This window comes from Ceratotherium simum, chromosome 20 (genome assembly GCF_057802395.1).
Source record: "Ceratotherium simum simum isolate JZ-2026a chromosome 20, ASM5780239v1, whole genome shotgun sequence".
In the NCBI taxonomy this organism is placed as follows: domain Eukaryota; kingdom Metazoa; phylum Chordata; class Mammalia; order Perissodactyla; family Rhinocerotidae; genus Ceratotherium; species Ceratotherium simum.
Window position 1 is genome coordinate 24,656,716 of NC_141919.1, and position 22,594 is coordinate 24,679,309.

The 22,594-nt window shown below is 39.9% G+C and overlaps 1 protein-coding gene across 1 annotated transcript in view; it reads right to left on the bottom strand.

Moving 5' to 3' along the window:
- LOC101396145 (histone-arginine methyltransferase CARM1-like) overlaps positions 1–22,594 on the bottom strand; it is a 244,928-nt gene that overhangs the window by 221,753 nt on the left and 581 nt on the right. The window lies entirely within an intron of this gene.

Genomic DNA, 22,594 nt, shown 5'->3' on the forward strand with positions numbered 1-22,594 from the left:
GAAGGATTTCTCAGAACATATACCCATCATTAAGAGATGCATGACTGTATTTAAAAACATGAACGTAACTGAATGTTTTATATGTGAGTTTCCCATGGCTGCTGCAATAAATTACGACAACTAGATGGCTTAAAACAACGCAAATGTATTTTGCCTCAGTTCTAGAGGCCAGAAGCCCAAAATCAAGGTGTCAGCAGGGCTGTACTCCCTCTGGAGGCTTTAGGGGAGAATCCATTCTTTGCCTTTTCCAGCCTCTGGTGGCGCCAGACGATCCTTGTTTTGCAACCACATGATTCCAATCTCTGGTCCTGTGGTCACAATGCCTCCTCCTCTTCTATCTGCGGAATCTCCCTCTGTCTCTCTCTTATAAGGACACTTGTCATTGGATTTAGGGCTCCCAGAAAATCCAGGATAAGCTCCTCCTCCCAAGATCCTTAACTTAATCACATCTTTTGTCATATAAGGTAATATTCAGAGCTTCTGGGAATTAGGATAGGGACATATCTTTTTGCACACCACTATTCAGCCCACCACATTTTGATTTATACAATCTATCAAACATGAATAGAGTAGATTATTTTTTAGAGGAGAACAGCTAACATAATCTCTAAGAAGTTGATTATCTTAATGAAAAATTATTGTAGTCTACAGTATCTTAACGTCTTTATTCAGGGTGATTTTTATAAGGTGATGTTTAATGAAAATAAACATTCATATTTTAAGACTAAACAAGGATGAGATTGTTTTTCTGCACATGCCTGCTTGATCATTGTTCCTATAGACTGTATTATTTACTTCCAAGTCTCCAGTAAGTCTAATAAGAAAAGATTTTAATATTTTTCTAGATTCCACCGATATTTTTTAACTTATGAAAATCATACTATTCCAACATAAAACAAAGCATATTATATTTAGGCTACTTTCACACACTCTGAATTAATTTTTACTTGCAAATAATCTGATCTAGTCTAAAGAAATAATATATGAAGCTATTTCCTTATGGCAGAGCTCAAAATGAAACTTAAAAATTATTAAATGCTATATGTTTATCCAACGTTGTTATGGTTGTTATTTTAATTATTTACTGCTGTCTTTAAACCAGAATTAAAAGCATAAATAACAAAGAGTGGTAATCTAAGATACCGAATCGATCAGCTACACCACAAGATCAGAATGTCTGCATTAGCCAGTACACCTGGCCCTACACTAATTTTAGAACACCATTTTCAACCCTCGCCTGTCATTTTATCACTGACGCTTAACTTTCAGTTCTGAGTATGTGAGGGCTTTTTTTTTTCTCCTGAAACCACTGTAGCTTTCTTCTTTAATGGAAATTCCCTTCTAGCAAGAAGGTGACCAAAACAAGAGTTAGGGTTGATTAAGTACTTTTCAAGCTTACGACGCTCAAACATCATTGGATATGTTTTCTCAATTTGCCTCTCTTAGAGAACTTAAGTGTAGTTATATTATTCATTTGAAATACAGTTCAGTTTATTTCTCTGTACTCCAATTTAAATTTCCCATTTGTTGATCTTATTTATTTTATTTATATTGAGTATATACAATATTAGCATAGTTCCAAAAGTTAGAACTATACAAAAACACGTATTTTTAGAAGTGTCAACCCCTCCTCCCAATCATGTCTACCCTTTCCACCCCATTCCCATCCAACCCCTTTAGGGAACCAATATCATCAGTCTCTCATTTATCCTTCCTGTCCTTCTTGTTGGTATAAATTTCGAAGGCACATATTTTCTTATTGCCCCTTCTTTCTGATACAAAAGGGAATGGGTTACAGATACTCTTTTCCGCTGTGCCTTTTTCACTTATCCTGGAAATCACTCCACACTAGTTCAAGGAGATCTTCCTCATTCCTTGGTTTTACAGCTGCACAACTCTCCATTGCATCTATGTGACACAGTTTACTTAATCAACCTCCAATGTTTCAGCATTTAGGTTGTTTCCAATGTTCTGCAATTCCAAATTACACTGCAATGAAAAAAACTTCACAAATGTGTTTCCATATTGTTAAAGGGGTACCTCAGGGTAAATTCCTAAAAGTAGAATTGCTGGATCAAATGGTAAATACACACATAGGGCCAAACTCCCCTCTGTAAGGATTGTACCAATTTGCTTTTCCACCACCAACGTGTAAGAGTACCCGTTTCCTCACAGCCTCAAAAACAGAATTTGTTATACTTTTTAGTTTTTGCCCACCTGATAGATAAGAAATGATATCTCAGAGTATTTTTATTTTTCATTTTTCTTATTAAAGTGAAGCTGAATAATTTTTCATATGTTGAAGGGCCATTTCACATCTTCTGTGAATTGTCTGTTCATATCTTTTGCATTTTTCTATTGGATTTTAATCTTTTTCCCTCATTTTTATCGCTCCAATTTTAGTATATGTGCTGCCAAAGCAAGCACCTTTTCCCCTCATTTTTAAAGATTTCCTTATATATTAAAGATATTAACACCTTGTGATATATGTTGCAAATATTTTCTCTGTCAGTATGTTTTGATTTGCAAACGTTTGTGTTTTTCTGTAGTAAATTTTATTAAGCATTTCTTTTATTGCATCAGTATTTTGAGTCTCAGCTAGAAAGCCTTTTCCTTCACACAGGTAAAAGAAGAATTATGTATGTTTTCTTCTGGTACTTATATGACTTTATGTTTATACATAGATTTCTCACCCATCTGGAGTTTATTCTTGTGTATGATGTGGGTTATAGATCTAATTCATTTTCCCAGTGGCTAACCAGTTGTCCCAGAATCACTTATTAAAAAATCCATCTTTGGGGGCCAGCCCAGTGGCACAGTGGTTGAGTTTGCATGCTCCCCTTCAGTGGCCTGGGGTTTGCAGGTTTGGATCCCCGGCGCAGACCTATGCACCACTCCTGAAGCCACGCTGTGGTGGCGTCCCACATACAAAATAGAGGAAGACTGGCACAGATGTTAGCTCAGGGCTAATCTTCCTCAGCAAAAAGAGGAAGATTGGCAACGGATGTTAGCTGAGGGGCCAATCTTCCTTACCAAAAAAAAAAAAAAATTCATCTTTGCTCTGATGATTCAAGATGACCCCTTTATAATATACAATAGTTCCAGATATTCTTGGGTCTACTTCTGGACATTTTATTCTATTCCATTGATTTTTCTCTTCATGATTTAATTACAGAGGCTTTGTGGTGTATTGTAATGTATGGTAGGGGTGCTTGTCCTGGTTAGCTTTTCTTTTTCAGTGTTTTACTGGCTATTTAGTGCTCCATATAAACTCTCGTATCAACTCATACAATTCCATTTAAACACAAAGCTTGTTGGTATTTTATTGGGATTGTGTTAAATTTATAAGTTAACTTAGGGAGAACTGACATCTTGACGATATGAGTCATCCTTTCCAAGAACAGGGGAGGGAGCCTTTAATTTATTCATATACTTTTGTGTCTTTCAGGAGTGTTTTAAAGATTGCCTTACTTAGTTTTTGTAAATTTAGTGTTAAATTACTTTTAAGTATTTAATCTCCTTTGTTGCCATTTAAATGGGGTTTCTCTACCATTATGTCCTGGCTCTGGTTATTGTTTCTGTATCTGAAGACTAGCAATTTCAATTTCCTTATGTTAATTTTATATTCTGCCACTTTACTGAATTCTTTTTATTATTTGAGAAAGTTTTACCATTGTTTCTCTAGGGTTTTCCAGGTACATGATCATATTATCTGCAAACAGAAGTAGTTTTACTTCTTCTTTTCCAATTCTTATCCCTCTAATTGCTTTGTCTATTACTTCCAGGACAAGGTTGAATAGTAGGGGAGATAGTAGGCATATTTTCCTTGTTCTTGATCTTAGTAGAAGTGTCTTTAGTGTTTTCCCACTAAGATCCTGGCTGTAAGAATGAGTTATATATACTTTTATGAAGTTGGATTTTGTCTAAAGATTTTTTAGCATCTCTGGAGATATTCATATGATCTTTTATTCTCCTTAGATCTGTTAACACAGTGTATTATTTCACTGGATTTCCTAAAGTGAACCAAGCTTGCACTCCTGGAATAAATGTCAATTAATCATGGCTTATAAGTTTTTTATTGTGGTGTTGGATTCTGTTTGCTAATGTTTTATTAAGTACTTTTGTATCAATATTCATAAGTGACATTGTTAATAATTTTCTAATTATACTGTCATTAGCTTACTTACTTTTTAAAGATTTTATTTATTTATTTTTTCCCCCCAAAGCCCCAGTAGATAGTTGTGTGTCATAGCTGCACATCCTTCTAGTTGCTGTATGTGGGACGCGGCCTCAGCATGGCCAGAGAAGCAGCGCGTCGGTGCGAGCCCGGGATCCGAACCCGGGTCGCCAGCAGTGGAGCGCGCTCACTTAACCACCAAGCCACGGGGCCGGCCCCTTTTTAAAAGAATTTCGATACTCTGGAATAAGGTGTAGAGCACTGGGTCTATCTGGTCTTTGATGGTTTGGTAGAATTCCCCTGTGAAACCATCTGGATCTGGTGCTTACTTACAGAGTATCTCCCTTATAACCTTCTCTATTTCTTTGATGGAACTTGGTCTGTTTAGCCTTCTATTTCTAACAGAGTCAATTTCTTTAGAAAATTGTCCATTCTGTACAGGTTTTCCAATTTATTTACACAGATGTTGGCAAAAGGGTTTCTAATGATGTTTTTTTTTAATTCTTCACTTTCAATGATTACTTCCTTCCTGCCAATTCTTATTTTGAATATTTGTGCTTTTTCTCTTTTATTCTTTATTGGGGTGGTTAGTGGTTTGTGTATTTGGCTAATTTTTTTAAAAAACATGGTTTCGACTTATTAATTATATCTACTTTTGTTTATTATTTCCCCTCCTTTTCCTTTCTTTTTTTTTTAAACATACTCTAGCTTCTTGAGTTGGGAATTTAACTTGCTAATTCTCATTCTTTCATTTTCATTGATAAAAGTGTTTAAGGCTATGAATTTTCCTCTAATCACTACTTTAACATATATATAATCACATAACATATTATTACTCTATCCTCTTCCCCATTTTTGATTTAGTGTTAGATGTATAATTAAATACATTAAATTCTCATCATCAATCCTTTTGCTGAAGCTCATCCACTCATGTCTTAGTGGGATTCTAGTAAATTCTTTTTTTTTTTTTTAATCATTTTATTTATTTATTTATTTCCCCCCCAAAGCCCCAGTAGATAGTTCTATGTCATAGCTGCACATCCTTCTAGTTGCTGTATGTGGGACGCACCCTCAGCATGGCCGGAGAAGCCGTGCTTCGGTGCGCGCCCAGGATCCGAACCCGGGCCGCCAGCAGCGAAGCACGCGTACTTAACCGCTAAGCCACGGGGCCAGCCCTAGTAAATTTTTAAAAAGTCTCCCGGATACAAATTCCTGAGCTCTTGCATATTTAAAAAACACAACAGTGCTACTCTATTGCTGATGCACTTTTTATGTTGTTTTTTAACAAACATTACGTTGCTTTTGAACGTCTAAAGCCAGCCTAGTACTCTTGCCTTTGTAAGATGTTTTATCTTTTTGCCACGTAGCTCTGAGGACTTCTTAAAAAATCTTCATAAAGTCTAACAGTTTTGCTCATATAGGTCTCAGAGTTAGTTGTTACAGGCCAGTATTCCCTGATACCTAGTAAGCTCTTTCAATATGTAGATTCAGACCTTTTATTTATAGGAAATAAGGGGTTTTTTTTAAACTATAGTTTTAAATATTAATTCTGTTCCATTGTTTCAAATATCTTTTTCAGAGACTCCAATTATACCTAACTGGATCATCTTTGCCTACATTTTATTTCAAACATCTTCTCTCTTACTCTTTTATTCCTTTTTTAACCTCATTTTTTATTCTTTTGGTATTTTCCTGATTTTCTTCAATGCTCTTATTAAGTTTTCCTTTGAATCTCTTATTCCTTAGGAAATTTTTAAATTAGTCTTCATATGATTTAGATTATTCTATGTTTTTTCTGAATTTAATCAACTCTTATTTTAGTCTTTTTTATTTTATGTCCATTTCTGTTTTTGGTTTTTAAATTTCTGTTTCATAGTTGTTTTTTTTTAAATTCCCAAATGCTTATTTGAAAATACTTCATTCCATTCCATTTAGTGGGTGGAATTTTCATCAGCTAATCTGATTCTCAATTCCTGCCATATTTTGTGATAGTTATATACAAATGAAGACTGTTTGTGCCTCTGCATTTCTGTGTACAGGTCAGGTGGATAGGAGTGGTTTAAGAGATGCCTGGTTCAAGAGTACACTCTTCTTAGGGATGGCCTGGTGGCACAGTGGTTAGGTTTGCACATTCTGCTTCGGTGGCCTGGGGTTCGCGGGTTCGGATCCGGGGCATGGACCTACACACCACTCATCAAGCCATGCTGTGGCGGTGTCCCATATACAAAAAATAGATGAAGACTGACATAGATGTTAACTCAGGGACAATCTTCCTCAAGCAAAAAGAGGAAGACTGGCAACAGATGTTAGCTCAGGGCCAATCTTCCTCACCAGAAAAAAAAAAAAAAAGAGAGAGAGAGAGAGTACCCTCTTCTCTCAGGGTAGTGAAATGTGGTTGATTTACTGGATGGCCTCTGTTTTTGCAATCAGGGCTGGAGGAGTGGGGCTGTTTGCTCTTTCCTTTTTTCTTTTGCCTTGGAGGATTACAATGTGCTCTCTTTTATTTCTCTTCATCATGTGGTTTCCAAAAGGTGCCTCTCCATTTTAAACTTCTCTTCTCTCGAAATGTTACCTTTCCAAGACTGCCTCTTGACACACTGTTTGCAAGTTTAAGTCTCCTCTCTATTGTCAGTTTCCAGATCTACAAGATCACTTTTTTTTTCCCAAGTATTTTCACACTTATGATGGACTTTCTCTTTATGATGATAGTTTTAGATCAATATCAGGCCTGCTGCTAGTTCTTTCTTCTCTATTCTATACAATTTTTCAGGGACTGCCCTTGTAATTGGCAAAGGCTTACAAGAGAAGGATGAGAGATAACTCACTGGGAGTCCATGTTTATTTTTGTAGTTGTAGGTATTTTGAAGTTTGGACAGTATTTGTCTTCTTGTTGTGCTGAGAACATAAGTTTTAGTTCTTCTTGTTGTTATTTTGTTTTAGTGGGAGGATATGTCAGGAAATTAAGATTTACACCATTACCATTACCTCAACCATCCAGCAAATTAAAATGTTAAGTAATATTGTGCCACCACATAAAACACTTCTAATAACTGCCAGCTGTGAGAGCCCTAGCTTTCTACCCTTGTCATAATAATTGCCCAAAACACATTTACTAATTCTCTCGTAAATTGTTGGTGTACACTGTTATACCTGAAATGACATAGGAAGACTGCATATGACTTCAGAATCACAGAAGACTTACATGTATTTGAAGGTCTGTCCAAAAAGATGGATCCCCTGCAACCCAGGAGTTAAGTAGCTGAAGGTGAAGAATGTGAGAAAAAAAGGAAAGGCAGAATGTTGGGGAGCAGTTACATGGTACATAGGTATCCAATAAGAGACTTTTGCTGAATAGAATCGTGATATATGGTAATTACTCTTGAAGGCTATTATAAAAAATGGACATGGGTTCATAGTTCTTTCTAGCCTTCATTAATCTACCTGTCACGCCTCAGTTCCTCTGTGTTATATATTTCTTGTCTCTTATTGTTAATATTACCATTAATATAATATAATGGTATCTTTAATAGAAATTTCATTCTATGAATTTAAGAGCTGGCAGTCTCCACAGAGATATTCAGGAGGACCAAGTCAGAAACTGTAAGGGCAAGAGTGCACCTTTTCATAAGTTTGGAGACTCTGGGTTCACCAACTTCTGACCATAGTCTCTGTTTCTCTTAGATCAAATTATCAAGAGTAAGAATCATAGGGCTAGCCGGGTGGCACAAGCGGTTAAGTGTGTGCGCTCAGCTGCAGCGGCCCAGGGTTCGCTGGTTCAGATCCCGGGTGCGTACAGACACACTGTTTGTCAAGCCATGCTGTGGCAGTGTCCCATATAAAGTAGAGGAAGATGGGCATGGATGTTAGCCCAGGGCCAGTCTTCCTCAGCAAAAAAGAGGAGGATTGGCATCGGATGTTAGCTCAGGGCTGGTCTTCCTCACAAAAAAAAAAAAGAGTAAGAATCATACAAAACTGGTTATTTTGGGCTACTGGTAAGGTGGCATAATGGTACAGAAAGGTGCTTAATAAATAATTGTAAATAAATGAATAACTATCACAAAATAATGAAAATGACTATGACATTTCATAATCTTGCTACTTGCCAATGACAGAATATTCTGCTTTGAAAAAGGTTTATTTAAAGGCTACTGTTCTGCATGAAATGATTGAAGTCCCTATTTCTTGGGATTTAAGTTCCATGGAGAAAAGCGTCTTCTCTAGCTTTCTAAGGAACTTGATTTGTTAGAAATTTCAGGACCTTTTTGAAAGGTCGGTGTTACCTACAGGTTGCAAATATGTTTGGCCCCATGTGAACTGAGCTAACTAAAAGCATAACAACACATTTAAGAAAGAATCAGGGGAGGGGGCCGGCTCAGTGGCACAAGTGGTTAAGTGCGCGCTCCGCTGCGGCGGCCCAGAGTTCACTGGTTCGGATCCCAGGTGCCCACCGATGCACTGCTTGGCAAACCATGCTGTGGCAGCATCCCATATAAAAAAAGTGTAGGAAGATGGGCATGCATGTTAGCTCAGTGCCAGTCTTCCTCAGCAAAGAGAGGAGGATTGGCAGATGTTAGCTCAGGGCCGATCTTTCTCACAAAAAAAAAGAAAGAAAGAATGAATCAGGGGGAAAAAGAGTGGGAAAACCTGGAGATTATTTCCAAAACACTAAATGATGCTTTGTTGAAGTAGACATTACAAATTAGCTCGATTGGCTTCTCCTCATTTGTCATATTATTATTTTAAAGTTCAGGCATATGTTCTGATTAGGAAAAATTTACTCTAAGAGGAACAAAATTAACTAATAAAAGTAAGGAGAAACTTGATTAATTCACAACAAATGTTACAGAAAAATTAGCTCACTGTAATAATGGCTGAGTAAATCTGATATGGATTCTAGGTCCATATTTTCCAAGAAAAAATCATACTTTCTGCCTGGGAAGCTGCATAACTATACCCAATAGAACCAGACCCTACTATACATCTTCCTGGAAATACGGAAATGCTTAAGACACAATCCCTAACCTCAAGAAGCCGAAAGTGAAGGGCCACGTCAGAATATGCAGAAATGCAAAGAAAGTAGTACACTGAGATGCTTCAACACCAGATAAGGTATCACCATCCTAAGTGGAACATTGAGGAAGCAAGTGCTTTATGAAACAAACAAAAAAAGCCCTCCTGTAAATGAAAAATAAAAATCACTATTCCTGAGAATGAAGAGATAAAAATCACGTTGAGTTGGCTAAGAGAACGCATTCTAAATATTCTCTAGGGAGACTGCGGGAGTGAGAGCTGGACTAGACACTGGGGGACTGGGCTCCAGCCCCGGCTCGTTTCTGTACTAGCAGGTAAGCCTGTAGATTCATTCCACCTCTCTGAACTGCAGTCTCTTCTAATGCTATTACTATTCTATAGATTAAAACATCAATCTTCTTTGCCTATAGTGGATATGTTCTCTGCTCTTCTGATCTGATATTCCTAAAAATCTAAGGAAATAGAACTCATATCCTGAAGCATTTGTCATCTGTGGAAACAGGATAAAAAAACTTCCTTCTCTGAAGAAGAAAAAAATACAAAATCAGAAATGAGTCTCCCTGTGAGGAAAAAATAAGCTTTACCAAAGAAAATGGATGAAGCAATTACACAGACCTTCTGTTTCCCAAGCACAGAGAAGCGCTATGAGAGCTCAGACTCCAACCCCCACGGCTGGGTTTGCGTCTCAGCTCTGCTTTCTTTCGAATGTCTTAAGCTGGTTCCTGAACTGTGCTGTCTTTTCCCAAGTGCAGCAGGGCATCTCACATTAATTTGTGATATTTACAAACACCTGGGCACCTGTGGCGTCATTAGCCAGACCTGGTTAGGCTAAAAGTGGCACACACAATTCAGATTCACTTTCCTCTTCCTTGTTCGAATTTATGGATTTTCATTAATCTTTGATTTTCTGATACCCAAGATCCAAGGCATAGGTGTTCTCTCAAGCCTGTCCAGCATCTATCTCCATGTCTTTTAAAATATAAACTCTAAACTCATGACTGTGTAAATGTCAAGGTTTGTGAAACGCACTTTAGATAATGACTTAAAGCCATAAAACACGGCTAGTACAGAAAATAGCAGTAGCCACAGAGCATACCGGTTGTTTATCCCCTAAATGCAGCAAATCCACGGTGAGGGCTCCATTTCCCTCTCTCCCTCTCCCTCCCTTCCTTTCCTCTTCTTTCTTTCTTTCTCCTTTCCCATCCTGTACTAATTTCTTTGTTTCATTCTATAAAACTTCACTGTAATTTCTAGTATTTGAAAAGCAGCTCACTCCGTCTCCCTTGTAAGTGACTTAATAAAAGTACCTTAGTATCTGAACATAAACACAAGGAAGAATTTATCTTCAGTACATCTCTTCCCCGCAAAGACGAAAAGCTAGCTAAGCCCTCCAGACAAAGGAATGAAGTCATAATGACATAAAGTTGACTAAAAATTAAATAGAAGTTATCACCACGGGATTTGTTTTCTTCATAAAGAGGAGCCTCTTCCATCCAGCTATCCCGAGTGGAAGCCAGAAGCACACTGGAGCTGATTTCCTGTTCCACTGATCGCTCTGCTGAGAGGTTCCATATACTTTTATATACATGCATTAGTTCTGCGATTTAACTGCAAACTCCCTGAGAGCTAGGGCAGCGCTATATCTAATAACTAATTTTAAAAAAGAAACATTTTTTCACGTATGTTTAGTAATTTGTGTTAGAAGCACAAATACATTTTTCTCAAACAGGCCTATAGGAAGTCCAGCAAAGATAAAGCCCTGATGCTTTCTGAATGGTACTAGAATGTAATTTCTGTAAAAGCTGCGACTTAGTCTTGTTCTCTGCTGGTGGCAGGCAGACTCACACATGGCCCTCACTGTTCAATGCCTCCTCGTATTTGTGCCATTATGTTACCCCTTCCCCTCCTGTGTGCACCGGCCTACTGACTAACCAATAACTACAACAAAGGTCATGGATGTCACTTTCGTGATTAAGCTACGTAAGATGGAGACTGTCATCTTGCTATCAGACTCTCTCTCTCTTGCTGACTTCGATGAAACAAGTTGCCATGTTGCATAGGCTCATGTGCCCAGAACCAGAGGTGGCCTCCAGCAAATGAGCAAAAGGAACTGAAGCCCTCAGTGAACAACCCTCTATGAACTAAATTAAGACAGACCACACAAGTGGGCTCAGGAGAGTATCCCTTCCCCATCCATCTTGACATGAAACCTCAGCACTAGCCAGAGCCATGATTGCAGCCTATGAGAGACCTTGAGCAGAGGACCCAGCCACGCCCAGATTCCTGACCCCCAGAAGTAGTAAGATAATCAATGTGTGTTGTGTTAAGTCACTAAGTTGGTGGTTATTTATTACGCAGCAATGGACAATTGCTATTTCCTCAGTGCCTAGAACAGTGCCTGGCTCATAGTAGGTGTGCAATAAATATGAGTGGCCCGAATCAATTAATGAAATTAATTCCTGTCACTGATATGGGGCTAGTTACTGAAGAAAGTTAGTGAGCTATTCATCACAGTGCTGCTGTGTACAACACAACTAGGTGAATAAACTCCATTTTCTACAACAAACATTCTAACAAATGCAATTTTCTAAAATAAACATGTAGTAAGTAAATACGATTTCCCATAACAAATATGTTAAACAAGCTTTTCAGTAGTCATAATAGCCTCAAGGTTGACTTATATTTCCCAGGAGATAACAATAAACTTTCTATAGTCAAAAACAAAATATTACTGGAAACCTTTTCACCCTGCTTAGCAAAGAGGCTGACCAAGACCTCGATTTCACGATGACAAGATTCAGAATATGCACAGCTCTAATATAAATCACCCTCTCACCTGACCCAGCTAATGTTCTTTATTCTTTATGCCTTTATGGTTCCTAATTGGAAAATACGCTTCAACCTTCTCACTCACATTCTCAAAAGCATTTAGGTCAACCTCTTCACTTCCTCTCAAGGTTTCTCATTAAATACTCTTGTGATTTGCGGCCTGTGATTCCAAATTCAATTTTAACCAAGGGTAAATTAAAAATTTTTTTCATTTCTCATTACAAGTCGTGATAAATGCTATGAAAGCAAAAGGGCTGAGATAAATGGTGGTGGATGCAGTAGCTACAGTGGGTACTTAGCATGATGAAAAGTCCTTTCTGAAAATGTGAATTTCAAACTTCAAGCTAAAAGATAGGAAGGACCCCAAAATACAAAGGGCTGGGATGGGGCTGTGGACATGGAATAGCATTTCAAGCAGAAGAAACAGTACATAAAAAAGGGCCTGAGAAAAGGCTCCTCGGCAGAGAAGTTAATATTACAGAGTCAGCCATATTGCGAATGTGAAAGACAACTATACACAACGAATCTGTTAGAATTACAAAATGTATTTTTCTCAAACAGCCCTACGGGAAGTCCAGCATAGACAAGGTATCCTAATGCTTTCCAAATGGTAGGATGGTACTAGAACGTAAGCTCCACAAAAGTGGCAGCTTTACTGTACAACTGCTTGTAAAATGTTTTCGTATTATTTTTATTTGATAATTTTGAGTCCATTTACTTTGAAAATTAATAGTCACTTTGAATTTTTTTCACTTTTCATTATTCTGTTTCTTTTTCCCATAACTTTATGAGGTAAAAATTACTTCAGCTTCCAGGAGAGAAAATGAAGGTTCAGGCAGGTTCAGTAAACCTGCCCAAGGCCATGAAGTTAGTAAACGAGGGAATCTGATCTGGTTGATCCAACCGCGTTGCCAGCCTAATCATAAAACCGAGGTTTAAAGGGGGAGAAGCAATTAACAAAAGAAGGTCACGCAATCTTATTTAGATGGCTAGTCTGGAGTTTAGAAAACCCCAGTTCTGTCTAAAATACGCCAAGAGCGATTCTATCAGTCACTCTACCATCTCACTAAAGTTTCTGAGCTCATTGATGGATCCAGCTCCCTCCAAACAACAAGCAAATGTTTCCTCATTCTTGGGGCAAATCCAACTTTGGGTTTGCGGCTAGAAGTCCTACTTTACCACGGGCTAAAGACTGGACAACTAAACACAAGACGGAATCATGGAAAGGGGGAAGTAGTCAGGTTTTGAGGACAATATACCTGGAATAAAATGGACCAATAAAATAAGGTCAATATTATCTACCCTCCAGGTTACTGTGAGGCTAGAGATAATGTGTCTAGCATCTACCATGAAGGAGTAGCTTAGCTAAATGGAGGTAAACATAATAATTAGAAACTGATCTGGAATACCCAGCAATCTCTCAGAGCTAAAAAAAGAGGCCTTATTCAAGAATGTAAGATCAGTCCTTTGAGCAAAGGATTTGTCTCCTATTAAAATGCTAATGTGCTGGGAAAACCAAACTCCTTCAGCTTTTATCTGCAAATCTTCAGGGTGAAACCCCAGGTAGAAGGAGAGTGAAGTGAGGGGTGTGGGGAAACTCGCAGGCACTAGAGATTTATTAGGGAGGACAATCCTGTGAGGAGGAGGATACTGATGACAGAATGCACTCATTCCATATCTGCTTCAATCGGCCAGGGGCAGGAGTGCACACCGTCTGTGACCAGAAAGGGAAGAAGAGGGAAGGAGGGATTTTCACCATCAGGATGGTTCTAATCTGATAGATTTTTATAAACCTCATCTTTTAAAGTAATTGTTTGTTTCAAATATCCTGTGGCTATTCACAACACAAAGCACGAACGTGATGACAGGGATACTTCATTTCTTTGCCTCAATAACCTCTTTACTTTGAATAACTCTGAAAATTAAGGGCAACTATGCTATCTAGTTTACTCACAAGATCCCACGCTCTCTTCTCTTCCCAGTGGCATTGACTGTGAGTATTAATCAGTGGATTGCCTGTCTTTGAACTGGTTTATTCATCGGGACTGAATCAGACCACAACTTAGCAAGACTATTGAAAATGGGGGGAAAAGGGATCTTAAAGGGTCTTTATTTGGTGAGGAAAACAAGTCTTTTCATCTAATTCCACTTCTGGTGTCTTTAGACTCAGATACACAAGGGCCTTGAACGGTTTTCCATTTGTCACCCATTCGAGGCACCGTTACTGCCTGACAGAGGAAGGAAATGCTTTCTCTTCACTGGTCCACATCCCACAAAACTGCTGCAACACAAAACCAGGCCAAGCTGGGCTGAGGCTCCGTTCAGTTGCATTAAATACCTTTCCTGGAAAGCTACAAGGAAAGCATGAAAGCACTGCTTTTGGTAAAATAACAATGAAAGAAAGAAGTTACTTGGCAGGATTCTGACTGGATTTCACATTTTAAGACGAGTCTTCAGTGCAAGAATAATCGTTGCTGGGATTAAGCAGTAGCAAGGTCGGATCTAACTATCAATATAAGGAATAGTCTACTGTTTGGGAGAGAATGACTGTGCCAAAGATATAGGTAGCTGTTTTCCAGATAGTTGGGATGGAGAAGTGTTGAGAATCTGAGTTTCTGACTGCTGGTAGGCAGGCAGGGAAGGGAATTCTGCATTTTTCCTGCCCCATGTGTCCACGTGAAGGGAATTCTGCTAGCACGCAGGAAGGTTGTTTTTTTATTGTCACAGAAACTGGGGTACAAGAGTGAGGGTTCTCTGTATTTTCTGCCAAGGGGCCAGGGGTGCTAACCAGTCTGCAATGTCTCTCACGATCAGGAATTTTCCCAAGACAAATGTTATTTGCGTCCCATTGAGAAATACTGTGCCCCAGTAACAATTCCAGCCTCTCTCCCCACCCCCACAGGGTTCTCTGATTTATGCCTTTAGGAGAAGGGCAGGAGCCCAGCCCCTTCCTGCTTGATTCCTGGTTGGTCTGCCTAAAGAGGAAGTGTTTTCTGGGGTGCTCACCCAAAGTGGTAGGCTTGCAGGGTTTTTTTGCTTTTGGGTGGGGGGCAAGTTCAATTCAGGAGTTTAGAATTAGGAAGCCCATTGTGGTACACATCAAAACCCACGCTCTCTGATCAGCTTTTTCAGTAATGGTGATGAAGAAGGCTGTTATTATAGTTCCTCCAAAACCCCATTAGTGTGAGTGTGAGTGTGTGTGTGTGTGTGTATGTGTGTATTATATCCTACACGACCTGGTTGATCTGAGTGGCAGTTTTAAAACATTGTCCCCAAATTCCTTGACACTCTGCCCATAAAGAAGTAGAATCTACGTCCTCTCCCCTTGAACGTGGGCAGGCTTGTAACTGCTTTGACCAATAGAGTATGACACGAGTGATGTCAACTGATTTCCATGGGTGAGTCACAAAAAGTAACACAGCTTCTGCTTTGTCCACTGGAAACGGTCCACTTAGAACCAGGAGTCTCCATGGAAGAAGTCCACGGTGTGAAGAAGCCATGCAGGAGGAAGCCAAGCCACATGGAGAGGCCACATGTAGGCTCCCCACGGACAGTCCTAGTCTTCGAGTCATCTCCATTGTATTATTCAGGGTTCTCCAGAGAAACAGACCCCATAGGATGTGTATATATGTAGAAAGTGATTTATTTTAAGGAACGGGCTCACATAACTATGGGGGCTGGCAAGCCCAAAATCTGCAGGGTAGGACAGCAGGGTGAAGACCCAGGGAAGAGCGAGTGTTGCAGTTCAAGTCCAAAAGCCATCTGCTGGCAGAATTCTTTCTTGCTCGGGAAAGATCAGTCTTTGTTCTATCAAGGCCTTCAACTCATTGGATGAGGCCCACCCACATTCTGGAGGGCAATCTGCTTTACTCTAAGTCATCGATTTAAATGTTAATCTCATCCAAAAACATCCTCACAGAAACATCCAGAATAATGTTTGACTAAATATCTGGGCACATGGGCCACCCAAACTGACACAAAAAATTAACTTTCACACCAGCCCAGATGCCAGCCCAGGTGAATGAGGCCACCTTGGATGCCCCAGACTAGGCTGGCCATCAGCTGAGGGCCAGTGAGTAACCTCAGTCAATGCCACAAGGAGCAACAGAATCATCCAGCCAAGCCTTGCCTGGTTTCTCAACCCACAGAGTGTGGGAGCATTATAAAATAGTTATTTTAAGTCACCAAGTTTAGAGGTAGCTTGTTTATGCTCCAATGACTAGAATGCTAACTTTAACTCACATTAACTTTAACTCACATCCCCATCTCTCTTAACGAGCATCTGCTACACTGGCCATCTCCAACACACCAACTCCTTCTAGCCTCACGGCCTTTCTACCTGCCATTCTTTCCGCCTGTGATATTTTTCCCCCAGCTCTTTGCTTAGCTGGCTCCTTTCATCCTTCCTGCCTCAGAACAAATATTACTTCCTCAGAGAGGCCTTCCCTGACCACACTCTCTAAATTGGCCTCCCTCCCTATGTCTCTATTTTTTTTCATACTGTTCATTTTCTTCAAAACATTTATCTCAATCTGAAATTTTCTTGCCATGTCTTTGGCTATTGTCTTCCCCCAGTTAAAATACTAGCTCCATAAAGATGGGTCTTTATCCAGCTCATTCACTGCTCACACAGCGATTAGCACAGAACATGTGTTCAATAAATATTTGTTGAATGAAAAGTAATGAATGTTTATGTCGTATGTAGGAGACTGACTTCAGGATTCTGTCCATAGGTCTCAACTTACTAACTCTGTTATCACAGAATTTAATGGAGGAAAATTAACACTCCCATGTGATACAAAGGATGTTTTTCTCTGACTTTTCTTCTGCTCTTTTTTTCCTCCTCTAATGAAATGAGCAACCACTAGGGAACAAAAAACCTAGCATCCTTTTACAATACCTCAGAGACAAAAACCACTGTATTTTTATACTTGATTATCTAGGTGGCTTATTTATATATTTTCCAGACTCTTTCAGATTAATTAAAAGACAGCTCTAAACTGAGAAAGGGAAGAAATGTTCTCTCTTCTCTCCTGGAGATCCACTCTACCCTTAGCCTTTGTGAGATACATTCTGTGCAATCTTAACTTCTCTCCCTCCAGCCCCCAGCCCGGGGCTCCCAGAGAGCTTGGAAAAAGGGGTGGAAAAGAAGCAGGCCCAGCCCCTACCCATTTTTTGTCTCCCCTCCATTTTCTAGTCCTTTCATACACATGAAGTATGAAAACAATATTTTTTTTCCCATCACCTGAACTCAAGTCCTTACCCACAGGCCCTTCCTACCTGCAGCCACCCTCCAAACTCAGCAGACACCCACTCCCACCCTATATACTTACTAATTCCCTTGTATTCTGATTCTCCCTTATATAAACCATATCTTTTATTTCTGTGTTCTGATGCTTTGACATTTGGGGCCTTGCTGACTCTGGAGAGGCTGCCCCTCCCAGGGTTAGCCAGTTCCTAGAGACAGTAAACAACTCACCTGCAAGCACACTTTTCAAATATAAACCAACCAATCCAAAGCCCACAGCCCAACCACCTCCTTTACTGGGCTCTCACACTCCGGGCCACTATCCACTAATCACCCCAGGGCCAGGTACCCAACAACTGGGGACAGCCCCTACACCCCAGAGCCTGCTGAAATTATCCAAACCAGCCAAGCCAAGCCTGCTTACTCTGCCTCACCTGTTCCTTCCCACAGAAACCACAGTGAAGGCTCTTGCCCACAGTTCTCCCTCCCACCTCCTGACCAACCCAGGTGCTTCTCCATGTGCCCACCTTCACCCCATGGTGTGATGTGCTCCTCCTCTTGGGAACTGAGTAATGAACTATCTTGTCAATGGCAACTGTCTCCTGATTTGTTGACCTTACTATACCTCCACTTTTCTGTTAATACACTATATATATATATTTTTTTTTTGAGGAAGATTGGCCCTGAGCTAACATCTGTTGCCAATCTTCCTCTTTTTTCTTTTTTCTCCCCAAAGCCACAGTACATAGTTGTATATCCTAGTTGTAGGTCCTTCTAGTTCTTCTATGTGGGATCCCACCTCAGCATGGCTTGATGAACGGTGCCTAGGTCTGCGCCCAGGATCCAAACCAGCAAACCCCGTGCCACCAAAGTGGAATGCGCAAACTTAACCGCTACGCCACCAGGCCGGCCCCAATACACTATAATTTAAAACATCTCTCTAGACTATAAATAAAGCCAGTATCTTAATCATTTGGGGACAACTCAGATTCTGCACTCTTGGTGTTTAGTATTTTAAGTTTTATTTTAGCAAGATTTAAAAATTCTTGAGTTAAATCATTGATTCACTCAATGAATCATTACCTTGTGTGTACTAGGTATTGTGGGAGGTTTTGGGGAGAGGAGGATGAATTAAACACACTCTCAGGCAGGCTCCAGGTAGGACAGGGACTCAAAAAATATTTAAGAAAAGAAGGAATCTTGTCTTCCCAGAGTTCACAAGCTAGAGCACATTACCTGCTGGATCCCCTAGTGTGGTCCCTTCATAAAATCATTGTCAATTTTGGAGGGCTTGAAAATAGAATAAACTGATTTATCTTGTTCTGTTCCATTCTTTATATGACAAGCTATTGAGACTGGGAATCCAAAAAATTATTCAATTTTTCCAAGTTATTACCAGATTTAATTAAGTTTTCTTTGGATTATCTTCACAAAAACACAGCCTACATATCCCTCAGAACAGCCTGAGGAAACTAGTGTTTTGGGAACAAAACATAAGTATATTATTAACAGTAATAGTGAACAAAGCCAAAGCAATCCTAAGAATAAAGAACAAAGCTGAAGGGATCACACTCCCTGATTTCAAAATATACCACAAAACTATAATAATCAAAACAGCATGGTACTGGCAGAAAAAGACACACAGATCAATGGAACAGAATCGAGAGCCCGGATATAAACCTACACATGTATGGACAGCTAATTTTTGACAAAGGAGCCAAGAACATACAATGGAGAAAGGAAAGTCTCTTCAATAAATGGTGTTGGGAAAACTGGACAGCCACATGCAAAAGAATGAAAGTAGACCATTATCTTACACCATACACAAAAATTAACTCAAAATGGATTAAAGACTTGAATGTAAGACATGAAACCATAAAACTCCTAAAAGAAAACATAGGCAGTACACTCTTTGACATTGGTCTTAGCAATATCTTTTTGGAAATGTCTCCTCAGGCAAGGGAAACAAAAAAAATAAACAAATGGGACTATACCAAACTCAAAAGCTTCTGCACTGGCAAAGGAAACCATCAACAAAATGAAAAGACAACCTACTGATTGGGAAAGGATATTTTCAAATCATATATCTCATAAGAGGTTAAAATCCAAAATATAGAAAGAATTCATACAACTCAACAACAAAAAATCAAACAACCCAATTAAAAAACGGGCAGAGGATCTGAACAGACATTTTTCCAAAGAAGATATATAGATGGCCAAAAGGCACATGAAAAGATGTTCAACATCATTAACTATCAGGGAATGCAAATCAAAACTACAATGAGATATCACCTCACACCCATCAGAATGGCTATAACTAACAAGACAGTGTTGGAGGTGATGTGGAGAAAAGGGAACTCTCATACACTGCTGGTGGGAATGCAAAGTGGTACAGCCTCTACAGAAAACAGTATGGAGATTCATCAAAAAATTAAAAACAGAACTACCATATGATCCAGCTATTCCACTGCTGGCATTTATCCAAAGAACATAAAACATTTATTGGAAAAGATATATGCACTCCAATGTTCACTGCAGCATTACTCACAATAGCCAAGACATGGAAACAACCTAAGTGTCCACTGATGGATGAATGGATAAAGAAGATGTGGTATATATATATATACAATGGAATACTACTCAGTCATAAAAAAGATGAACTCTTGACATTTGCAACAACATGGATAGACCTTGGTATTATGCTAATCAGGGAAATAAGTTAGGCAGAGAATGCCAAATACTGTATGATTTCACTCATATGTGGAAGATAAAACAAGAACAAACATAGATACAGAGAACAGATTGGTGGTTCTAGAGGGGAAGCGGGGAGGGAGGAGGGCAAAAGGGGTAAAGAGGAACATTTGTACAATGACAGATGGAAACTAGACTTTTGGTGGTAAACACAATGTAGTCTATACAGAAGTCGAAATGCAATGATGTATACCTGAAATTTATATATTATAAACCAATGTTACCTCAATAAAAAATAATAATAATAGTGAACACTTACTGAGCACTTAATAAATGCCAGGCTTTGTACCAAGCATGGTGTATGCATTATTTTATTTAACAATGTAACATGTATTCTCATCTTTACTTTATAGATGAAGAAACTGAAGCTTAAATAGAGTGAATAATTTGCTAAATGTAGCACAGCTAATGAAAGGCAACACCAGTGGCTGGCCCAGTGGCATAGTGGTTAAGTTCGTGCACTCTGCTTTGGTGGCCGGGGGTTGGCACGTTTGGATCCCAGGCATGGACCTATGCACTTCTCATCAAGCCATGCTGTAGTGGCGTCCCACGTATAAAGTAGACGAAGGTGGGCACAGATGTTAGCCCAGGGGCAATCTTCCTCAGCAAAAAGATGGCATCGGATGTTAGCTCAGGGCTGATCTTCCTCACACAAAAAAAATGCAGCACCAAGATTTGAATCCCGACAGAGTTACTCCAGAGTCTACTTGTTGAACAACTAATTCTAGATATGAGCTAAGACACTGTATACTTTTCTAAAGGTACTTTGCTTAGACCCATTCTTAAAGTCGATTAAGGAATGTGGGCCAATCTTCATCCCAGGAGAAATCCTACCCATTCAAAATCCTGCTACTAAATGCACAATATTTGAGGACACCAGAATCTTTCTTCTAATAGCTCACTAGAATTTGTTTTTAAGCTTGCTCTGCCTGGCCACCATCCATAGTGGTCCAGTTGGTCATATAGTAAAATGGTGTGCTTTCTTAAAAACTCCAGAATAGTTTCTCTCCAAAAACACTCCATAAAAGAGTACTAACTGCATTCATATAGAGAATGCCTTTTAGGACTCAAGCTGTCATGAGAGTGAGTTCTCTGCTTCCTTGTTAGTGAATCTTTCCCAACGAATTTAGTCAGAATCTCGTAACAATGACTGCCTGCCTTAGCTTTAACTATTCTTTCCATTTCCATTAGTCTGATCTAGTAGATACCACAGAGGTCATCTCCAGACTCATTTACTGCCTTGAGGAAACGCTTATTCCTCTGCATAAGATAATTATGTCCTAGGCCAGGCATTGGGTAACATATTGCAGTCTACAACTTCAGTCACCGTAAACCTCGGATATTTCTTCTCTTAACACACATTTGTGGGTAAGAAATTCATAGCAACACCAGGTAATGCGTAAATCTCCGATCTGTTCTTTTGTTTCTCTCTGTGTATGGCTACGGATTAAACAAAATTACCATAACAGGCAAACTGAACGCTTTCTGGCACTTTGAGTTTCAGAATTTCCAGGAGAAACACTGAAAGCTACTCCTTTTTCCCTCTTGCATCCAAAGGAGAAATCGACGAGTTGCTGAGTAAGGCTTCTGACCCCTTGCCAAGCCTCAAGCTTTCTGAGACACCAGTCAAATGCTATTTATTACTTCTTTTTCAAAGACACGACCTCCCCGTTTCAGCCTAGAATAAACTGAAAAGACTCATCGGAAGGCTCTCATTCATTCCACAACAAGCATTTATTGAGTGCCTACTGGTGTGCCTGAGTCTGTTCTCAGGCGTCAAAGACACAGCAGTGAACTTGTATTCTACTTACCACTGAGGGACAGAAGGGCAGTACTTGCCAGTTATTTCTAATTCCCACTGGAACCAAACCACAGCGCAGAGCACTTGAAACTCAACTCAGAATCTTAGAAGTTAGGGAGGGTCGGAAGACCCCAGGGGTCTCTGGAGCCTTGTAGCTGCCTGCTGCTCTGTTCCCTACATTTACCAGAAGAGGGTATTTAATACCAGCTGCGGGCAGGAGGTGTGACCCCCTCGTATTCACATGCAAAGTTCCGAGCGCGAGTATGCGCATTTTCTGGGGCCAGGATCTAGAGGTTTCCTCGAATCCTCAAAGAGGTCCGGGATCCCACAGAAATTAGAAGCCTTCCCTTAACATACCCACCGCTCGAGGAACGCAGGGCACTGCACTGCCACATCTTTGGTAAAGGTCGCTTTTTGAACCAAAAAGGAACGCCCAGTAGACGCCACACTGGCCGCGACAGCCCTCAGCCCGTGCACACCCCGCTCAGTCCTTCCTACGCTTCAGAGCTGCGCCCACCAGACAGCTTCCGGGCGGCTGTGAGGGGCCCACTGTCTTGGAAAGGGGGCAGGAAACACGCAGGTCTGGAAGGAAGGCGACCTCGGCTCCTGTGCGCTTCTGCTCCCGAATCGGTTCCCCTCGAGGAAATCCGGCGCCTGTCTTCTCCGGGCCTCACTTTGGACATCTCTAGGTTCTGGCCCAGACTAGTTCTCAGGGCCCGTCTGCCAGCTGCTGCAAAGTTCTCTGAGAGCACTCAAG